Raw genomic sequence first — 23586 nt, 5'->3', positions numbered from 1 at the left:
GCTGTAAAGATAGGCTGTAGTTGTGCTGTTGAGCATATAGAAGTGGCTATTATCTTTGAGTTTCAGATGAATGTCATTTTTCAAGATGGAAGGCTCAGAAAAGTAATACACAAGGTGACTTGGGGTCAGAGTGGTCCTATTCTTTATCCACTATAGTCATTGTAGAATTCCAAATATTTAGTATCACACTGAGCACACACACACACACAACAACACCCACCCCTTATTTTATATTTACCTGGAGAACCAATTTGAGATCTATTTGCTCTCTATTAATGGTAGATTTTAAAAAATGGAAGCAGAATACTAATAAATTTCCTTTGCCTCATCCACTGTGTATCATTCACAAATATTTTAATCCCTTAACATCCACTAACCCCTTGGTTTTAAAATCTTACAGATTTGAGAAGATAAGGGGCATAATATTAAAATATAAATAAGAAATGCAAGGTGGTGGATGGACTTGGCAGCAATTTTGAATGACTTCATCAAGCATGACATATTTTATCAATGTCTTATGAAAGCTGTATCATAATATGGGATAGGGATAGAGGGATTCCTCATCAATATATTCCTGAAGCCTGCATTTTTACAGTTTCACATTAATTTTTTGACGTCAGATAGTGCTTCTGCCTTCTGAGGAACATCAATTAAGTGTGTTTTATAAGCTTTTCCTTTGCTCACACACAAGTTTTAAAGACATAAGTCAGCTCACACAAATGTAGACATTTCTTTGGGTATCCAGCAACTTCTTCTATTGCATTATTTATTAGGGACTGTATGGGACTTTAGAATGTCACTGAACATGCCAGAAATAAGCCTGAGCACAGAAATCTTGTGCCATAGCTTCCATAGCTGCTCATGTGATAGGATAGTGAGGTGCAAAAATAAAAACAAAATTAATTTTTAAAAAAAAGACCAAACTAAGCCTTCTTTCCATTCAGTGAGTCAATGGGAGTATATATATTATTTGACATACCTGTATCTAATGTGAGAGAAGTTTCTAGGTAAAAAGTTCTGCCTTTGTTCATCAGTTCATCAGAATCAAGTCACCACATGGGCAATAAACAGAACGATTTTGATTTATTTATTTTTAATTTTTTTAACCAACTACATTTCTTTGAAACAGTTATCTTACATGATACTCAATGCCAATGTTTTTTATATGGTTCTTAGAGAAATACAAATCAAAATAAACAAGAAAAGTATTCTACAGAAAACATCTTTAGAAAGAAGATATAGAGCTAATATAGGAAGAGAAGTTAGAAACGCAGATGATTCAGGGCTGGGGTTGTGGCTCAGTGGTAGAGCGCTCGCCTAGCATGTGTGAAGCCCTGGGTTCGATCCTTAGCACCACATAAAAATAAATAAATAAAATAAAGATATATACCTGTGTGTGTGTGTATATATATATTATATATGTATATAATATATATATATATAATATGTATATTACATATATATAAATGCAGATGATGCAGTGGGTCAATTATTTTTCTCCACTGATTCTTACTATGGGTTAAATACCTTGTCTCTGTTCTGTCCTGTAATATCACATTTTAATACTAATCTGCAGGTGGGTCAGCCTTCCTACTAAACACCGAAGTGACAAGGACAAAGCCTTATCGTTGAGTAGCAGAGGGAAAGCCTTGCATTCAGGAGAGGCTGAAAACAAAGTATGTTTGCCTTTATTGAAATATTTGTTCATTCTAATTGCTGTGAAAGAGGACCCTTCTCGGAACACATTCTTTAACAATTAGTATGAAGGAAAAAGAAGACTAAGGCCGTAGGACTCAAGGGAGAAGTCCCAGAGCAATACCAACCAGAAGTCAGAAATGGAAGTTTCTAGAACTAGTCTCCTCACCGAAACACAGATCTGAACAAACATTCAGGCTTGGAAAAAAAACCTTCACATAAGCTAAGGAATCCAGGTGAGAGATTATAGTATATTGGCAGAGCATAGAGGAAGAAACACACATTAAAGAAGGTAATTCCATATCACTCCTTTCATAAACCCATGAGGTGCAGCTCATGGAAAGTTACCCTTCCATTTGAGAGAAGGAGAGTGAATAGCCAATCTGCCTTGGACACTAGCACCAGTCTGTCCCAATGAAACCCATAAACAGGTCAGCTGTCACAGACAGAAACAGCATAGGGCCGTCACAGCATCAGACCAAGTCCTCTGGCCCCAATTCCTGGCCAACACTTGTACAACTAGGCTCCAAATTATCCCAGTAAAGGCTGGCATACATGACCTTGCTCCAGTGTGATGCCTGAGGCTCCGGAATCCAGGTCCATTCCTGTAGGCTCAGGATCCAGGTCTGCTCTACTGGACCCTGGCACTAGGCTAGCCTCATGGACTTAAGGACCAATCTGATCCCCATGGGCCCATGCACCAGGCTTGTCCTAGAGCCAGTCAAGCCTCTTTACTCAAGCTCAAAGATTGATCCAGAACTAAATAAATCCCCAGGGACCCAAAATGCAAGTTTGCTCCTGGGGATCCAGGCTCCAGATCTACTGTAGAGAAGTTTAGTGTCAGGTTGGCCCACTTGGATTCACATTCAAGGTCACTCCTACAGTCCCAGGCACCTGGGCTGCCCAGGCACACCCTAACTCTAGGAATGCCTCATAGACCAAGGCACCAAGCTGGCCCTGTGCACAAAAGCACAAAAAGCAGTTAATGAAATCCCATGTTTTCATGATAAGCTTTCAGCAAATTAATTATAGAATAAATGTAATTCAGTGTAATACAGCTGTATGTGCCAAGCCCACATCTAATATCACACTCAAGAGTGTTAAGTTGAAAGCCATTCTTTTATGATTAGGAACAAGACAAGGATGCCTACTCTTACCACTTCTATTAAATATGGCACTGGAAGTCCTAGCCAGAGTAATTAGGCAAGAAAAATAAGTAGAAGTCATCTACTATGGAAAAATAAGAGAATTTTCCTTTTTTGCAGATAATAACTTGTATGTTTAAAAATTTAAAGACTCTACCCCAAAACTTCTAGAACCAATAAACAAATTTGATTAAGAGGCAGGATACAAAACGAAAATTGCATTTTTAAAAAATATTTATTTATTTTTTTAGTTGTAGTTGGACACAATTCCTTTATTTTATTTATTTTTAAATGGTGCTGAAAGTTGAAACCAGGGCCTTGCACATGCTAGGTGAGCGTTCTACTTCAAGCCTCAACCCCAGCCCAACAAAAATTGCATTTTTATTCATTGACAAGCATTTGTGTTTCTTTACACTAACAATAATCTGAAAAATCAAATTAAGATATTTTTTATTTACAACAGCATCATCATCAATAACAACAAATAAACTCTTTTTATCAATAACTTTGGGGAGAAAGATCCGTACACTAAAAACCATAAAACAATAGTGAAAGGAGATGACACAAATACATGGAAAGATGCCACATGTTCAAAGACCAGAAAATTAATGTTTTTAAACGTTCATGCCATTCAAAATTGTCTACAGATTCAATACAATTCCTATCAAAAATCTCAGTGGCATTTTTCACAGAAATACAAAATAACACTAATATTTACCAAAAACTACAAAAGACCTAGAATAATCAAAGTGATCTTGAACAAAATGAACAAAGCTGGAGGCTTTACTACCTGTTTTTGAAATATTTTGCAAACTTTCAGTAACTAAACAGCACAAAAACTGACACATGAGTAATGGAACATAATAGAGAGCCGAGAAGTAAGTCTGCTTATTCCAGTCAATTAATCTTCAACAAATATAGCACAAATACACACACAGGAAAAAATCTTCTTAATCAATTGTGTTAGGGGAACTAGATATCTGTATGCAGAAAAATGAAATAGTACTTTTATCTCATGCTATATGCAAAAAAAAAACAACTCAAAATGAATCAAAGAATGAAAGACCCTACAGTGAGAAACTACTAGAAGAAAATATTCTGAAAAAGCTTCTCAACATTTGTCTTGGCAATGATATTCTGGATAAGCCTCAAAAGCCCAGGCAACAAAAGCAAAAATAGATAAATGGGATTGCATCAGGCTGAAAGGCTTCTACATAGCAAAGGAACCTATCAAATCAGCAAGGATGTGACCAATGTAAAGGTAGAAAATATTTGCAAACTATGTGTCTGAAAAGCGTTAATATCCAAAATACATAAAGAACTCAAAACAGTTCAATTGTAGAAAAACAAATAGTCCAATTAATAATGGGCAATGGACCTGAATAGATACTTCTCAAAGAAAGACTTAGAGATGATCCATTGGTATATGTAAAAGAGTCCAATATCTCTAGGCATCAGGGTAATGCAAATTAAAGTCACAATGAGATATCATCATACAACTATTAGATTAGATATTATTAAACAGACAAAAAACATTACAGATATAGAAAAAATTTGGAGAAAAAGAAATTCTTGTAGGTTTTTTGTGAGAATACAAATTTGCCCAGCTACTCTGAAAAGTACCTAGAATTTCCTTGAAATGTAAAAATAGAACCATCCACTCCAACAATCCACTTCTATGTGTATATTCAAAGGAAACAAAATCTCTGTCTTGCTCTCCCATGTTCGGGGCAGCTTAATTTGTCACTGCCAAGATATGGTCTCTCAGTCCATTTTCTGTTGATAAATACAGAGATACACAGACCAGGTAAGTTTAAAAGAAACAAGTTTTATTTTTGTCCTTGGTTCTGATTCAAGATCAAGGTCACCTAATGATGGCCTTCTTGTTGGCAGAGTCCTAGATCATACCAGGAAATCTCAAAGTGAGATGGAGTGTGATGGCCAAAGTAGCTTTTGTAGCAGACCCTCTCTCTAGAAAACCTACTAGTTATATAGTCACTTTCTCAGAAATAAATCATCAATGGCAGAAATATTTTAGATAATGTTAATCATGCTTATTTGGAGACCTAATGATACAAATTGGGTTACTTTAATGCTATTGATGTTGATGGAAGAAGATTTTAGAGGAATTTCTGTTCTCATATCAGTTTTACTATCAAGTATTGGGGAAAAATAAATTTACAAAACAAATGGTTTAGTTCCTAATATCTATTATATTTAAGCTTATTGTTTTAGAGGAAGAATAAGACACCACAATACTGTTGACAGTAGTAATGATTTTAATTTTCTTCTTGATATTTCTTATACTGTTGAAGTCGTTAGCAATGTGTATTTATTTCTGATAAAATTAGGTAAAATCTATTAAAATATTTTTGGATATATTTCCAGCAATCCACCTTTTCTTTCAGAGACTATACTTGCAATTTTGCTATAAATCATTCCAGATGACTAAATTTAGGTCTTTTGGTTCATACAATAATGAAGAGATCTTTATTTTTAACATTCAGCTGTACATTCCTCACTAGTACAGTTAATATTTTGATGGGATGGACTCTCTAGAATTTTCTTTCTGAAGCCTAACATAGATTCCTTTGTTGACTCAGAAAGTATAAATAGATTGCCTTGAATGTGAAAATCCTCTTCATAGTGTGATTGAGTCTATCCCTTTGATTCCATTAAAAATAATCTATACTCCCAGAGATGATTATTTTGGATTTATTAGTATATTTTATTTTTATTTTTTTAAATTTTGTCAGTATCATTATAAATTGCCTTTCTGAATATAACATCATAGAAAGATTTACATCTTGAAAGCATAACTGTAAAGCAATTCCGGGCAGGATCAGAGAAAGTAGTTGGGCTGACAGCTGCATGCTTTAGCCATCTACACCTGCTCATGTGAGTCTGCTCAAGGCAAACCTGTAAAATAATCAAACCTGATCATTAGTGTGCTCTTTTTTTTTTTCACCCAATAACATCCTTAAGTCTTCAGAGGCCCAGGATTCCCTCATCAAGGCCTAATCTTCAGGTTTACTCCTTGCACAGTGTCTCGAAAACTGTGTCTTACATCCTCTAACACCTGTCAAAAATTAGTTGTTTTATAAACTCCGAGGAACTCTTTTCTCTGTGTTCCATGCTGCCAGAGAGCTGAACAGATTAGCCAATTGACACTGTGTTTTAAAGGAAAAATAGGTATTTCCATGTCTCTTCTCTTTTCCCTCTGAATACATGAAAATTTCATCAGCAACTATTATAATATAAACAGCCTTTTACTTAAAGGCTTTCATCAATTAATGAACATTCCAGTTAAAAAAGAGAAAGAAAAAAATCATAGACCATAGAAAAATTTAGATTTTATTTTTAGAAAAAGATATGCCCATACTGAATCTCAACTTTTCTTCCATATGGGAAGGAAAGATCACTATCTCCCGGCACTCAATGAAATACTTGGAGTCATAACACCTGAATTAAATAAAATCAGAGGCCTTCTTCCTAGCACACACTGCCTCTTTGGAAAATGAGCTCTTCTAATTGCATAATGCAGACTTTCATTTTTAAAATTTGTGGCAGATAATTCAATCGTCTCTGAATAGATAATAACCACCCATGTTGGATGACTCTGTGATCACAGTGTCTTTATTAATGGTGTTTCTTACACAAGAAAACATCACTGCCCCATCCCCAAAGGCCAGAGAAGGTGTGCAGGCAGAGAAAGACCTATTGCCACAGCACTGAAGGGGAACTTAAAGAAGCAGTAACTGGAACAGGTTACCTGAGCTGGTACTTAGTGGTAGGGCTGTGGCTCAAACCTTAATTAACTGCTTTCCCACTCCATTTCATTTACAAAGCACGATCTGACAGGAATGGATAGGAATACTGAGGCACATGAGAAGGACCAAGAATTCTGGAAGTAACAAAACTTCTCCTGCCTACTTCACAGAGGAGGCGGAGTCTAGACCAGAACATATCAAGCTCTCTCCTTCCCTTGTCACCTTCCACTTCACCATATACTGATTTTGAAAATAGAATGTAGGGGCTGGGGATGTGGCTCAAGCAGTGACGTGCTCACCTGGCATGCGCGGGGCACTGGGTTGGATCCTCAGCACCACATAAAAATAAAATAAAGATGTTGTGTCCACTGAAAACTGAAAAATAATTACTAAAAAAAATTCTCTCTCTCTCTTTCTCTTTTTAAAAAAAATAGCATGTAAACTGAGTCTTTCAAGATCACTTCTGAGAGAGAGAGAGAGAGAGAGAGAGAGAGAGATATTGTGAAACAATCAAACAATCATACATTTGCCATGGCAAAAACATCCTCCATGTGGATACCCTCAGCATGCTAAATCTCATCACAATATCAAAGGATGGTTCCTATTCTAAATCAGATGGTCCTTTCATTTTTCAGAACAGGAACTGAGATAACCAGTGAGCAAAAAAATAAGTGCTGGCCTCACTGGAGGAGCAGAGGTTTCATATTTCAACTTTAATAAAACGTGTTCACACCTGTTGAACAGCATCACAGCCTTCCTATGGGTGCATTTCTTAAGGCTTAAGTAATTCGTAAATATTTAAAACTATATTTTTCCCAAAGACTCTTATGACTTCAGAATACCCATCAATTTTTAACAGCGAAACAAAGCAAAAATAAAAATCAGATATAGAGAAGGGAACACAACTTCTGAGTTTTCTCCCACTTTGTACCATTTTTCTTAACTTTAATATGCCTGTGTCCTTGGCCATCATAGTTCTTCCACATCTTGAATAATCTTCTGATTTCTCTGCAGAAAATGAAAACTTTACAACCTGGTCCTTGCTAACCTTTCTAGATTCCCTTCTGGTCTTGATTTATATCCATAATGTTTTCAGCTATATTAAACTGTTAGACATCCCACCAGCTTTTGCCTCTAGGTCCTTGCACCTTGCTCCTCTTTCCTTATATTATAGGACTTACCAGCAACCCTTAATCCCATTGATCCTCCTGTTAGTTCAATATCAATCTTCTACATCCATAGATGAGTTTCACATGTGTTGTCATTTAGATATAAGATGTTCCCAAAAGTTTATGTGTAAGATAATGCAAGAAAGTTTAGAGATTAAATGATTAGGTTATTAGAAATTTAACTTAAAAAAAAAAAGAAAGAAATTTAACCTACTCAGTGCATTAATCCACTGATTGGTATAAACTGGATGGTAACTGTAGGCAGATAAGGTGTAGCTGGAGGAAATGGGTAATGGGGGTGTGCCTCTCAGATTTATGTTTTGTGGTAATGAAAAGATCTCTCTCTCTCTCTCTCTCTCTCTCTCCCACCCTCTCCCTTTCTCTCTCTCTCTCTGTTCCTGATGCCATATCTTGACCCTCTTTCCTCTGCCACACTCTTCTGCCATGATGTCCTACCTTACTTGGGCATGAAGGATGGATGGAGTTGGCCATCTGTGGACCGAAACTTCTGAAATGTGAGTCACAAATAAACTTTTCCTCCTCTAATGGTTCTTGTCAGGTCTTTTGGTCACAAAGACCTTATCTCCTGGTATTCATTTACACCGTTGGTAGTCTCTTCCCACTTTTAATCAGAACTCATTAGGTATGATGGAGTATAACTTCTACAACTAGTCAATAAGGCCTTGGCCTTCTGCTTTCTTCTTGTGGATTATTTGTTCTGGGGGAAAACAAATGCCATGATATGAGCACATTCAAGAGTTCCATGATAGAGAAGAACCAAGGCCTCTGTTTACCACCAGTACCAAATGGGTAGCCATGTGGGTGAGCTGTGTTGAAATCCAGTCCTCCAACCAGAGCCACGCTCTCAGATTATAGCAACCCTAGTCCACATCTAACTGCACCTCACATTAAATCTTGAAATAGCACTTGCCCCATCAAATTTTGAATTCCTGACACACACACAAACTGTAAGACACAGCACATGTTTATTTATTTATTTATTTTTTTGGCACTAAGTTTTGGAAAGGTTTATTATGTAGCAATATATAATTAATTCAGTATCCTTCTTGTAGATGTGATGATTGTCCCAGTGTGGATTGTATGACTCCTCACTGTGATTCTGTTGGCCTTAGTTCTTTCAACCCTCACACTAAAACATGTGCAACCTTAGTCCTGGTATATGGAATGTTCTTATCTATCTCACTTGCAGCCTCAAGATGTTTAAAGAATTATTATTTGTCTCATCAGTGGAAGTTTTTGCCACAGAAGAAAATAAGTGTTATAAGTGATATATACTCTGTACTGGAATGGTTGGAGTGATGATCTCAATATTGCCACATATGAGAAAGGAAGAAAGATGTTTCTTCCTTTTTCTCTGTACTTAGATGTCCATGAGCATACGGTATCTGACTGTAGTTTTAGAGCCATGGTTTTCTTAGACAGTCTCTACAGTATGCAGTGATGGAAAAACCCCATCAGGACCCTTCTAGTTATCATGATATGAGCACATACATGATCAAATACACATTTACCTTTCTCCTACTAAAGTAATTACAAGGCGAAGACAAACTGTGCAGAAGATGAGATACAGAGAACTAACTTTGGGAAGATGAAGAATGGCTCAGTGAGGATTAATGTTACTTAGTAAAGTTGGTAAAGCTATAAACCTGGAGGATGGTTTTAAAGTTTATGTGAAAGGCAGTTTGATCCTTACCTCCCCTACAGATCCCACATAACAGGGCCCACACAATTTCTATAATGAACTGAACAAAAGAGAGTCTGGGGAGATTGAATACAGTGCTAAACTACAAATAGCAGCTGCCTGAAATTAGTTAGGTAGGCTCATACCTCCACAGTCAAGGCCTAGCAAAATATCTCATTCCAACATTGTCACTACTTGGAAATGCCCAGTCGATCCTCTCTCCCTTCACCACTCACACAGAGGTTCCAACTGGCAGTCTCGTGTGCCAGAATCTTTAATAGGACTAGGCGATCCATAATCAAAAACATGAGCTGAATGCCTCAACATTAGCAAGAGAGAGTGAAGCAAAATAAAACAAGATATCACAAAAGAAATAGAAAGTTGTCAGAGAAAACAGAAAAAAAAATCAGGAAGATAAGTAACATGTCCAAAATAAAACTTTATCATTAACATTTCCAGAGAGATGGAGAAGATGTTAAATCCATGAAAGAATAGGAAATAGAACACAAAAATAAAGGGAGCAATCGGAGTACACTGAAAAGTTCATAGAAATGAAAAAATAGAAAAACTTAATCAACATGAGTTAGGTAGATCAGTTCAAAGGAATCTCCCCCAAAATTGAACAAAAATACCAAAAAAAGGGAGAAATTTTGATAACATTAGAGGATCAGTGCATGAGTTTAACTTCTAACACATTAATTCAAAAAAATCAAACAGAAGAAAGAAGTCAATAAAATTTCCCCCAAATGAAGGAGATAAGTAGGTAGATCAGCTGGTCATTGGAACAATGAGTTAGTAAAGACACAACATATGTGTGTCACGACACCAAAGATAAAGAAGAAACATACAGTAACACACACACAAGGAAAGTGACAGGCTAAATGTTTTTAAAATGAGAATAACATTAGCATCAACATTAGAAGCTAAAAGACCAACAATGAAGCCTTCAAAATTCCAAGGTGGAAATTTATGTCTACCCTCAAGATCTATATTTTGATAAATCATGAATCAAATACAAACGTATAACATAGATCCTTTCAGAATGTAGAAGCTCAAAGTATTTGCTTCCATGTCTTATCTCAATAAAATACCAAACAGACATCTATTGATATACCCTGATCTTAGTAGTTCTGCTTCTTTGATTAAGTCTTCATTGTTACATTACTTGACAAAGATATTAGAGGTTTCAGTTCTTCACAGGCGAAGTCAAATTTTTACAGAAATTTAATAAATTAAGATGTCTATAATTTGGTAAATGTTATAAGGTAAAATTAACTTGAGTCCCTCTCAAATGTATTCATTACAAGAAATTCAGTTGCAAAGTGATAGATATAAACTCATACTTTCTGCAGAATTTTTTCAATTTTAGCTAATTCATCAGAAATATTATCATAAATGGCATTAGTGACCTCAGTCTGGAAAGTGTTCTAGTCCATAAAACCCAAATCAGATAGTCACTGGCCTACGAAGAGAAATCAATCTCCAGTGATCATGCCAGATCTGCCTGTGATTCACTCTGGACCAACACAAATGCCCCTTATTTTCCTGGATGCAGAGGAGTGAGTGTGTGTGTGTGTGTGTGTGTGTGTGTGTTCGTTTTAAAAAGCTGCACTGTTAGCCTCCCAGCCCCCCAAGAAGGTTGTATCACATCTTGGATGAACTACTGTCCTAAGGTTCTGCCATTTGGGCACCTGTGACTGTTCACTTCAGGAATCACACAAAGCTCAACAGGATAGAATCAGATGACCTGGCCATTCTCAAAGAGAATGAATTTTTGCTTCATGTATCAGACCTACATATTCCAGTTTGATAGAGTCAAGTAAACACAATTTGAGTCCCTTGACCTTCGAATGAATTCTATTCAGACTGTTCTTTTCTATGTAAATTTTATTACTTTACTCTTTCTGCTCAGCACTTAGCATGCCTAGCAGAGGGCTTTGGCATATCTGGGTGATGTTTATTCTCACAAAATATTACTGTGTGTATAAATATTTCAGAAAGTATGTGTATGCCATGGTTACTGACACCCTAAAGTTTAGATGCTGCTAGGGTAACGGGCTAGTCTGACTGCATAGTTTTGTTTGTTTGTAATTTATTATGGGCCTAGACATATGCAGTCTTAATTACTCCAGAACAATTTGCTGCTGTTCGAATATTTAGTGGAATTTTCTAAGAGTACTTAAGATGCTTTCTCTGGCGAAATAAATGTTTATAATGGAAGTTGTGGTTGTTGTTGATGACGACCCCAAGCCGGTATGTTCTTGTCTAGGTGGACAGGGATGCAGCATGCTATGTTATTTGCGGCTTCAAGCATTGGCCCATTACCACTTTGTCTTTTGGCATGAACTAACTATACAAGAAGGTTGGACAGGAGCTCCACTGAGGTGTTCTAATGAGGCTGGCCGACACAGACTCACAAACTGCTGAGGAAGATGGATTGTCAAATAAACCACCCAGTGTTCTGACAAGCTAGCTTGGTGTGATAATCCAGTTTAAGATTATTACATTATTCATTACTTTTCCCCCCACACTAATCTTCGCAGCATACTTCTGTTTTCTTACTGCCTGTATCCTCAGAGCCATGGAGACTGTTGTTTTATGTTAAAGATAAAGCCTTTCATTAGTTTGTCAATGTTTTTCAGTTAGAACAAGGGAAAACAAAAAGATACCTAGTAGTTTGCTTTCACAGATTGCTTACTGCTACTGGAAAGTTCCCTGGCTGCAGGGAAATTAATTGTACATAAGTTAAAGTCCAGAGCAGGTTTAAAAGAAGTCCATGTCAAATAAGCATGGCAAATGGGAATAAATTAAAAGACTCCTGAACATAAACCTCCTCACATAACACCGTTCCTCCATGTTAGTCTGTTTGCTTATGAGCAATTGGATATGTGGATGCAGACATCCAAACACTGCTGCCTTTCAGGCACCCAGATTCCCTCATCTTTTAACATTAGCACCATTGCAAGGTTAGGGAGAGTTAGCACAAAGATACAGTTAAGGAATTACAGAAGAAGAGTTGAAAAGTCTTTCAAGAAGTTACCAGGATAAATCCATGAATCTAACTCAAGATAACAGCGACAAAAATTATTAAAGGAATTAAAATGTCACACTTCAACTAATTCACTTAATGTAAAATAAAATAGTAAGAGAGGAATAGAAAAACAAAAATTATATATACTTTTAAAAAAGGGCAGAGATAAATCTAACCACATCAAAGACATTAAATATGATTAGATTAAATGCTCCAAAAGGCATGATTTGTCAGACAGGATTTTAAAAGAAAACACAACTATGTGATGTCTACAGGATATACACTTAAGATTAATAAATATTAGGTAGAAGTTAAAGGACGTAAAATATATATAATACAAAAAAGAAGCCATAAAGAAGCTGGAAAGGTTATTCTAACATGAAACAGAATGGATTTAAATTTTTCAAAAAACTGTTACTTGAGGTAACATTGTGAATACATATAGACGTTCTAACAGAGCCCCAAAACGCATAAAACAAAAACTGATAGAATTAAAGGGAAAATAGACTTGTCAAAAATCATACTTGGACACTTTAATAGCCCACTTTTAACAATGGGTAAATCAGCTAGATAAAAAATTAAAAAGGAAAGAAAACACTTAAGAAACACTGCAAACCCTGAGGCCTAAGAGACATCATAGAACTTGCCATGCAACAACACAAGAACACATGTTCTCAAGTGCACATGGTATACTCTCCAGAATGCACTATATACTAGGCCACAAAATACAATGCGAAAGATTGACAACAGTGCAATGAAATTAGAAATCAATCAACAATTGAGAAAAGTCCCAAATAAAATGGAAATAAGACACTCTAAATAATCAATGAATCAAAAAAGATAACACAAGGAAAATTAGAAAATACTATGAAATAAATGAAATAAGAATGTCCCATAGCAAAACTTAGGGAGTGAAGCTAAAACAGTTCTTAGAAGAAAATGTTTATCTGAGCACAATGATGAAAGAATATAAATAAACCAACTTTAATAAATACATTGGAAAAAAGATTAAGCCATGCAAAAAGCAAGCAGAGAAATGGAGTAATGAAGACTAGACCAGGAATTAATAAAATGTAAAATTAAAAATGAAATATAAAATGAAAAGCCAAAACGTGAAAAAACTGACAAAATTGAGAAATCTTTAGCTAAATTGGACAAGAAAAAAAAAGAATACAAATTACTAAAATAGATTGCAGTGGTGGTTGCAAGAATCTGTGTATACACTAAAAGCCACTGAACATTCTAGAAAATTTAATGAAGATATCCATCTTGGGAAGGAAGAATGAAATCAGTTACTTGCAAATGACATGAGTTTTTGTATAGAAAGTCCTATGAATTTCACTAAAAAATGATGAGAACTGACAAAGGTAGCAGATCATAAGATGAATGTACAATAACCAGTAGTATTTATATACCATAGCAATGAACAATTAACAGCTAATTTTTTAAAAAAGTCATTTATAATAACATAAAAACTACTCGTGAATACATTCATCAGAAGAGGTGCAAAAATCATAAAATATTTCTGAAAATTACAAAATACTTTTGAAAGATATTAAATGAACTGAAAAGTATCCAGCTTAAGTACTTGAAGACTTAATTTGTTAAAATGGCAAAAATTCATAAATTAATCTACACCAATCAATAGATTCAATAAACTGAAAGTTTCAAAACTCACTTTTTGCAATTTTGCAATTTCAAAAGTTACTACAAAAGTAAAATTATCAAAAAATATGGTTCTGGAATGAGATAGATTTATAGATTAATTACTCTGGTCTGAATGTTTATGGACCACCAAAATTCACAAGTTGGAGCTTACTTACTGACATGATGATATTATGAAGCTGAGGCCTTTGGAAGGTGATTGGACCATGAGATAGAGCCCTCATGAATGGGATCGATATTCTTAAAAAAAAAAAAAAAAGGAACCAAAGGAACGCCTTGCCCTCTCATGTACAACATAGCCAGAAGTCACTATCTATGAGACAAAAAATAGTCCCTAACCAGACACCAAATTACCTCATGCCCTGATCTTGGACTTTCCATTTATAAATTATAACATAAATTAATCTTATTTATAAGGTATTTATAGTATTCTGTGATAGTTGCCTGAATGGACAAAGACATTAAGGAAATAGAATTGAGAGTCTAGAAATATTAGCATCTTTCTGTGGTCAATTGATTTTTAACAAGGGCGCCAAGACAGCAGAATGGGAATAAGAAAAGTTCTTTCAACAAATGGTGCTGGAACAACTGGATATATAATTTGAAAGAATATCACTGGACGCCTGCACTATACCATACACAAACATTATGTCAAAATGGATCATAAACTTAAATGTAAGAGCTGGAATTATGTATGCAAATAAATATGACACTCTTAGAAGATAATATAAAAATCTTTCTGTCTTTTTTTCAGAGAGCCCAAAATTCCAGGTAGCATAAGTGTGGTTCTCAGTGTTGATAAAACATCCAGGCGGCTGTTTTCTAGCACCCTTTCAGGTATTAATTAAATTACTTGAAATATAAGATGTATATATTTAAAAGGTTCATATTTGCCTCTTGGGACATTTTAAATATAAGCCTTTCTCTTGGTCTCTCAATTAGTTTAGTATAATTCTTCTTCTTGAGAAGTATTCCCTGTACAAAACTTGTGCAAGTCTCAACACTGAGTTTTCTGATTGGAGGTTTTATTTGAATCTTCTTGCAAAGCATGGAAGAGTTGTCCCCTGAAGAGGATATAAGAATTCTTTCCATCTCTTCCTTTTAATCTATTATTTTATTTTCATTGGTATTAAATTCTATAAAGCAGAAGGATGCAAAATGAGGCCAAGGTGAGGCAAAAAGAGACAATGTGATGTAAAAATGGGTCTTTTCTCCTCCATCACTCAACAGAACCATTGTAATGAGTAACAAGTACCAGGCATCCTTCTGGGCAAATAGAAGTGCTAAGTGAATGGAAGAAGAATGTGGTGAAAGAGGAGGAAGAGGAGAAGGCAGAGGAGGAAGAGTAGAAAGAGTCAGAAACAAAAGACAATAAGAAGTATGTGATACACATCACTTTTTTTATGAGCAATCGTATGTACACTGTATTTGCACACATGATCCCATGTGACCAAACTCCAGAACAGTCTTGAGGAGAATCAACTTTCCGAGATAAATTAAGAATTACATTTTGAACCTAAGCATTCTACAAGTGGGATTATCTGGCAGATGATAAATATGTGAATCTAGAGTTCATGGAAGATGTCAGTCTTGGAAGTATCTGTTTGAGAGTCACAAAATACATCACAGGATGGGATAAGATCACAGGAAAGGAAAGCTGAGATGTGACTATTTCAAATACAAAAGGAGAAGGGTCCTCTAAGGAGGCTGGGAAGAAAGCATTCCTGAAGGTGAAGAATAAGAGGAGCCAGGAGGTAAGGTTCAAGAGAAAGAGTGACTATGTGGGTCAAGTGCTGCTGGTAGAAAAGTAAATGAAACAATGGAAATTTGACTATTGCATTAATATGAAGATAAGTCGATGATGTTCACAGGAGGAAAAAAATGTCCCAAGAGGCAAAGATGAACCTTCTAAGAAAGTTAGAGGGTAGGGAGAAAACAAAAATTGAGGCAACACGCTGGAATACTTAAGTATTGTGATATTAAAGTAGTCAGAGACAAGTGACAGTTCAAGGAAGAAAGGATCAGGATTTTTTTCTTCCACGATGCTAGATATTTACAAAATGTTTTTATTCCAACAAGAATAATCTAGTTCAGATAAGTAACTAATCATGGGAGAGAAAATAGAACTACAAGAATAATATCTTGAGAAGGCTAGCTTTCTTGGAAAAAAATTCTTAAGAAAATTCCAATTTAAAATTAAAATGAAGAAGTGTTGTGGTGTGGGGAGAAAATGAGGGATACAATGTCAGTATCCAACAGACCAGTTCAGAAGGGCAAAGAAAATCTACCCGTTGGATTATAGTGTTGATCACCTGAATGGTTCTGTTGACTTTTAGAAAGTAAATCTGGTTGGGGAGAGAAGGGAGGCAAACTTTTAATTCCCATCAAACCCCATAAGTACACATCAAATTACTAGTTAATGTGTGTAGTGCTTAACATACTTTCACAGTCATTTTAAAAGCAGATAGGTCAGAGGAAATTTTACAAACAGCTTTCTTTGATCCCCAAACTAAAATAAGTGCTTCCACTATGCCCCTAGGCTCTTCTCATCTGAAATTATCTTGGGTATATGTAAGTTTCTTAGCCTTTGGAATTTTCATTCTTTCCTAGGTTGTGCCATTTTTATATCTTCTTGTAACTCTTCTAGTCTTTTGGTTGTTGTTGTTCCTTGACCTTCCTCCCACTCAGTGCTTCTCTGACTACGTGTAGAATTGCTGACTGGAAGATATTGCCTATGGCCTTCTTTTTCTACTCCCTGGTTATGCACTAATTAAGAAAATTAGGCTTCACCAAGTGTGCAGCCTTATTCAAAACAGAGGAATGTGGGCGATCAACAAAGCCTTTTTTTTTTTTAATAAAGGCAATGGGCAATGTATACTGAAGAAGAAAAGAGAAAAAGAAGATAAATGGAGGAAGGGAGGAGTGGAGGAAGGGAGAGAAATGATGGAGGTGGAAAAACCACAAATCTAACACTTTTGTATAAAACATCTTAAAAAAAGTCTTTACTGGGCTTGAAAAGGTGGCCTGTGGATATTGTCTGATTAAAACTGATGACATTCAAAAGTTGAGGCTAATAAGAAAGCTTGTGATATGGAAGAATTATGACTCACAGGATAACAAAGCTTAAATGGCGCTTTCCTTTCCATTTTACTCTGCTATTATACATTATAATCAAAAACCTTTCCTCTGCAGCCCTATAGATCTAACTAGAAAGAGCTTCAGGACTTTATGAAGAATCAAAGATGAAGGTGTGTTTGCATATGTGTGATGTGTGTGATTGATGATTGTGAGGATCTCTCCACCTTTTACAGTAACCTGGAGTTTATTTTTTTTTCCAAATTATAATAAGATTTGAGTTGTAGCCCAAACTATGGCTATTATGCATTATGGCTGGTCCTTTCTGATTTGCAGGGGAGATATGACTATCTTGCTATTGGGAAAAATGTAGTTCAATATACATTTGAAAATGTCAAACAATATATTATCATTTATACTTTTGCAGAATAGAAACTACTATTAGACATCTGACTGGCAGTTCATATTCTTTGTCTTAGTCAACTCTTGCTACATAACAAAATACCTGTAAACCCAGGGACTTAAAACAACTACTATTTATTCAGCTCACAATTCTATCTATTGGCAATATTGCCTGTGTTAGCTCAGTGAATACTCTGTTCTTAATGGACTTCTTCTTCTTGAATCTGTTGTTTGCTATAGTTCTTCAGCATAATTCCACTTTAGGAGTAGGCTGGGTTGGGTAGTATGGAGGCAATAGGACCATATGTCTTTTCTTATATTCCAGCAGCCTAGATATTCATGATGGTTCCCATAATGACCAGGCAGGCTTCTAAGGCAGGGAACATAAACATGGAAACATTAAGGCACAAGTTTGAAACTGACACTTATGCATAGCTACTGCATGCTATGGTCCAAAGAAAGTCATTAACCCAGTCCAAATCTAAGAATTTCAGCTCTTGCTGGGGTGAAGAGCAAAGGTATATCATAAAGCATCTTTGATGCTTTATGCAGCAAATAATTGCAGCCATTTTTGCAAATAATCTACAGTATCCATTTTACTATTGTTTAGGATCCTTCACATTGCATCTCAAATCCAAGAAAACCAACACAAATTATTTTTTCCTATATTTTTTAGTTGTAGATGAACACAATATTCACAATATCTTTATGTATTTATTTATATTTATGTGGTACTAAGGATCAAACCCAGTGCCTCACACGTGTGAGACAGGTGCTGTACCACTGAGCTATAGCCCAGCCCCACAAATTGGTTTTTAATATCAAGATTTATCTCAGAAATGAAAAAAAAAGACTTTAACATAAAAAACTTATTTTTAGAGCTTGGTACGTAAAGAGACAAAGTATAATTTTTTTTTTATTTTTCGGACATTGATGGACCTTTATTTTATTCATATATTAATATGTGGTGCTGAGAATCAAACCCAGCACCTCACACAGGCTAGGCAAGTGTTCTACCACTGAGCCATAATCCCAGCCCCAGACAAAGGATAATTTTAAGTATCTAAATATCTTAGCACTTTTGTTTTCTTATACTCACAACAATCTCTGATTCAATGCTCAGTGCTTTATGTACACCAAGTTAAATAGTGGCAAACCACTAGTAGACAAATGCTATTGTTACTCATAACTTACAGATAAGGAAACTGAGTTTTAGACATTATAAGAGACTTACTCAAAGTCACAATGATAGAGAGAACAGACACTGAAAGGTGGCCTGCAAGTTAACATTATTTTCACATTATAAACATAAAACTCCTTCACAATAATGGGCATCACTAGAGTTTCTGCATACTTGCCCAATCTCCCTTTCCCTATTTACAATGTTAAGTTTTCCAGAAACAATGCATATTTTCCAGTGCAGATGTTCAAGACCTACTTTGCAAGGTGCTGTCCGGATCAAGGGTGCAAAGTTCATGTCATTATAGAGATGAGGGCTTTTGAAGGCTAAACTTCTTGAGCACAAAACATCTGGAAATTTTGAAAAAGTACAAATGTGAAGCTGGAGCTTTGGGCATTTGGTTTCGGGGGAGAAGGGATCCTATGGTAGATCCAGAAAGAAATTCCAGCTCCAGAGCATTTTATCTGCACCTGCACTATCTAGAAACTAGGGAAGTTGAAGACTAGGAAGGTAGGTATCTAATGAGTGAGTTGTCTGTCCATACATAATTCAGTACCTTTTGTTGTAATTGGATCACAGCCTAAACGAGTGCCTGAATCAGCACTATTACCCATGATTAGGAGCCAAGAGTGTTTAGGGGAATTGGGAGAATGATAAAAATATGGAAGGCATTTAAAGGAATTCATTCATTCATTTATTCATCAAACAAAAAGATTGCAAAACTTGAGATTGCACTCAGTCTGATGGCGGAGAAAGATACATTAAACTGAAAATGAACACGTGACAGGTTATTATTTGAGTAAAACTTAGGTGTTTCTTCCAGATGAGAAAAGTCTATCCCAGAGAGGAAATCATATTCATGAATTGATATTTGTATTTATGATTATCATTAGATGCATTGAAAACTCAGGTTTGTAAATGATTCATTCTTCCCTAGGAGAAGTAGTACAGGATTCAGTGTGGTTTCACTGATGAGGTGGCTTGGAAGGGAAATCTTGAAAGAATGGGTAGGAGTGTGCCCCCCAAATCTGAAGCCACCTGTCTCTGAGTACTGAGGTGGCGTGGGCCATGAGATGTTATTATTGAGCCATCCTGGTTAGTGCTCTGCCTTGTATAACAACAGAGGCACAGCATGACAAGTAAAGGGTAACAATTATGGTGTTCTAATCATGATTGCCGGGCTTGTTTCCTTGGCTTTGGGAGTTAGTTCTAATAGCTACAGAAATCAATGGGAAACCATGTTTTGCTGTAAGTCTTTCAGACAGAGAGGCTACTAATTGCTTCATAACTGCCGGTCTGACTGTGTTATCAACCTCACTTCTCAAGTGATTCTCTTCTGGGGTAATTCTCCTTTTAATGGCTATTTGTACAGAACCACCGCACAGCAGAGCCAGAATGGCCCTGGGAGACATCTTGTCCAGACTTTTATCTCTGAAGCCCTTTCTCCAGACACAATCCTATTTAACATTGTAAACGGATCAAAGAGGAGTGCTCAACTTGAGGAGCCCTTGTGTGGCCTGCTCTGTTCAGACACTGCCTAGACTTGCAGCTGTGGTGACCCACAAGAAGCTTCAAGGACACCTGTCACCTGATAAAAGATAATGAAAATCGTTATCTTACCAGCAAGAGAATGGATACCCAGGAAAGTTAACTGATTATTCGAGGTCACACTTCAAAGATTTGTCATAGCTACCCAAGATTCATGTCAAACCTTCCACTTTACCATGGTTAGTATTCTATGTCCTGTTAGCAATAAGTATCAGGGACTGGGCACAAAGTCAAGAATGACATTGTGGCTACTTAGAATACAGTTCATCTAAACCCTTCATCTCCTCAGCGTAGACAATGTGCAGAACAATGAATCTCAGAACCTCAAGAGCCTGTCAAGAACAAAGTGTTATCACTCTGGATATCTTCATCTCATTCCATACTCAATAAATTAAAATTTCCTGGGACATAATGAGAGATCAGAAATTTTATAAGACTTTTCTGTTGATTCCTCTGTAGGACTGTGAGGCAATGGACTCAGGATTTGACACTGGGATTATTGTTCCAGGGATGCTGTGACTTATAAACCCTTAGAATAAGAACTCCACGTGCAGAAGAATTTGTTATACATAACTTATTACAGGGACCAGATGACCTCAGTAGTGGAAGAATTACATGAAGAATTCATCAATAACTGCACTTCAGGTGAGCAGGGTATCTTCACACCAATGGCATTTCGTAGATTTCTACTTGAACATCATTCCACAGTTATCACATGACCACAAGCTCCAAGGGAAAGTCATGTGTATCACATGACTTTTATACACTGCGTATAGAATTGGACAAAATTTATGGCTGTCTGCATGTGACACTGTCTATGGTTTAAGCAGCTGCCTCTGACTCTTATCAAGTTCATCAGCTCCTGCAAAAAGGTATATGAAGGGGTGATTCTATCTCCCAAAGAAGACAAAGTTAAAGAGGGTCTGCTATCCCTCATGTCTTCCCTGCTCTTTTTGTCATCCATGGCTGAAGCAAAGGAAAAGAAATAAGGGACACAGGACTTGTTTCTTCAGAGGGTGAGATGGCCTTAGTCTGTTTGCCAAGGCAGCAAGTGTAGTACTTGGATATGCATTGTCTCTGGAACCAGATAGTCCAGTAGGTTTGATGACTTTATCCCCTGAGATCCTGTATGATATATTTCATTGATTTGATTTTTTGTGATCTCCAAGTCTTTGCTTTGTCATTTATAAGATGATAAAGATGTGAATGCTAGCTAGATCCCTCTCTGATTGCTAAGTTCACTTTTTTGTACCTGAAACAAAATAAGTTTTCCTTCATGGCTGGTTTTCCCCTTAACCTTCATCACAGTCTCCTCTAAACCTATCTTCTTTGATACATACATACTTTTGTTTATACTGTGTAAGGAATCACTCAAGAGCATTTGAAACAACAAAAATTTCCTGAGCTAGTGGTTTTGCAGATTGACAATTTGAACTGGTCTTGGCTGGATGGTGTATTATAGTTTGGGATGATCTTGGCAAGCCTTGCTCAAGTATCTCTAATGAGCTAGTAAGTTGACTGAGCTGTCTGGAGCAATTGGGTAATCTATCTGTATGGAGAACCTGGATTTATTCCCATGAAATTCATGGTGATACCAAGAGAACAAAGTCTGTGAGACCTCTTGAGTTCCAGGCTTAGAGCAAATGCAAAGAAACTTCTGCCACATTCTCTTGGATAAATCAAATCACAAGCCCAGCCCAGATTTAAGATATGCAAAAGAAATTTCATATCTTGAAGGAGGAGTTGAGAGAATTGGTGCAATTTTTACAATGTGCTGTAGCAGGCAAACTCTTTCTGGAGACCATCTTAATTGATGGAAGAAGTGTTGTACTGCATGGCAGGATGTCTGGTTTCTAGATACTTCCCCAAGTCACTATTATCATCCACAAAACAGGGTATTTGTAACAAATGATCTATTTTCACTTAAAATTGCTTCTCACTGTGATTGATCCCAAGGCTAAGACAAGCATGGATGCGATGCATTTATTTATTGGGGGGTTAGGGGCTTCACCTTTTTAATTTTTTTTTCTTTCTGACAGGTGTCCTGGGAAATCCTTCTGGAGCAACAATCTGGCTCTTCTTCTCGTTTTGCCAATCTGATCACCCTAGGGTAGGATGATTTAACAGGAGTAATTAATCATTGTGTTTTCTAAAATTGGAAGCCAAGGCACATTAGCCTCATACCAGAGAGCATGTATACAAGTGAGGGGGTTATGAAGGAGTGTGTGTAATGAGAGAGGTGAGAGTCTTATAATTAAGGAGGAGCATAAATAATAATGAAAGTCATTAGTGCCACTCGGTTGAAAGAATGTCATAAATGTAATTGGGACATTAAAGTGAAATCCATTATGACAAACATTAACACATACAAAGGAGGGGAAAAACGTGGTTATCTTGGGTTTGACAGATAGTGTCAGCTTCCAGTGGGGCCCAGATGGCACTCAGGAAAATGTTATGAGCAGTTTTATTTTAATATTTTTTGTTATGTGATATTTGGGAATCAAATGACACAAACACATGAGGAATTTTCACATGCCTGGCCTTGAGGCAGCTGGCAAAGAGAGGTGACCAAAGGCAGTGGCAGCCTGGAGGACTTCCATCTCGGGAGCATGCCGTTTTTCCTTAGGGATTGCAGTCAGTGAAGACATCTGATGCAGGCTAGCATTTTTCCTCTGTGAAATTCCCTGTTGCACCAGACATGCAGTTTGGATGCTTTCTTTAAAAAAAATAGCAAAGTGTGGGGAGAGCGACAGGGATGAGAATGAGGACATTTAAACAATTATGCAGGAAATTATATGATGCTAAAATTGAACACGGACAGACTGTTCAATGGCAGGATTCCCACTCGTGGTGTGCTTTGCAAAGGGGAGGATATTTTACTTTCTCTACAGCACTGTAATTTTTGAGCATGAAATAATTTAGAATATAAAACAAAAGAGAAATTAAATATGTCTAGAAATGGAAGTAAGGAGAAAGAAAATTAAAAGAATCGTAAAAACAGTAAGAAAGAATTAAGATAAAGAAAATATGAATGCAAGAGTGTGTATGTGTGTACGTGTGTGTGTGTTCAAAGGAAGGGAGTCATAAATGATGAAGATGGTTTGAGAAGGAGAATGTTTTCCTCCGGTGTTTCTTTTTAGGGCAGTGCAGAATCAAGGGGATCATGTTCCTGCCACACTGGGGTATCTTGAGGACTCAATGAGT

This window comes from Marmota marmota, unplaced genomic scaffold, assembly GCF_001458135.2.
Source record: "Marmota marmota marmota unplaced genomic scaffold, marMar, whole genome shotgun sequence".
In the NCBI taxonomy this organism is placed as follows: domain Eukaryota; kingdom Metazoa; phylum Chordata; class Mammalia; order Rodentia; family Sciuridae; genus Marmota; species Marmota marmota.
This window is presented reverse-complemented; position numbering follows the sequence as displayed.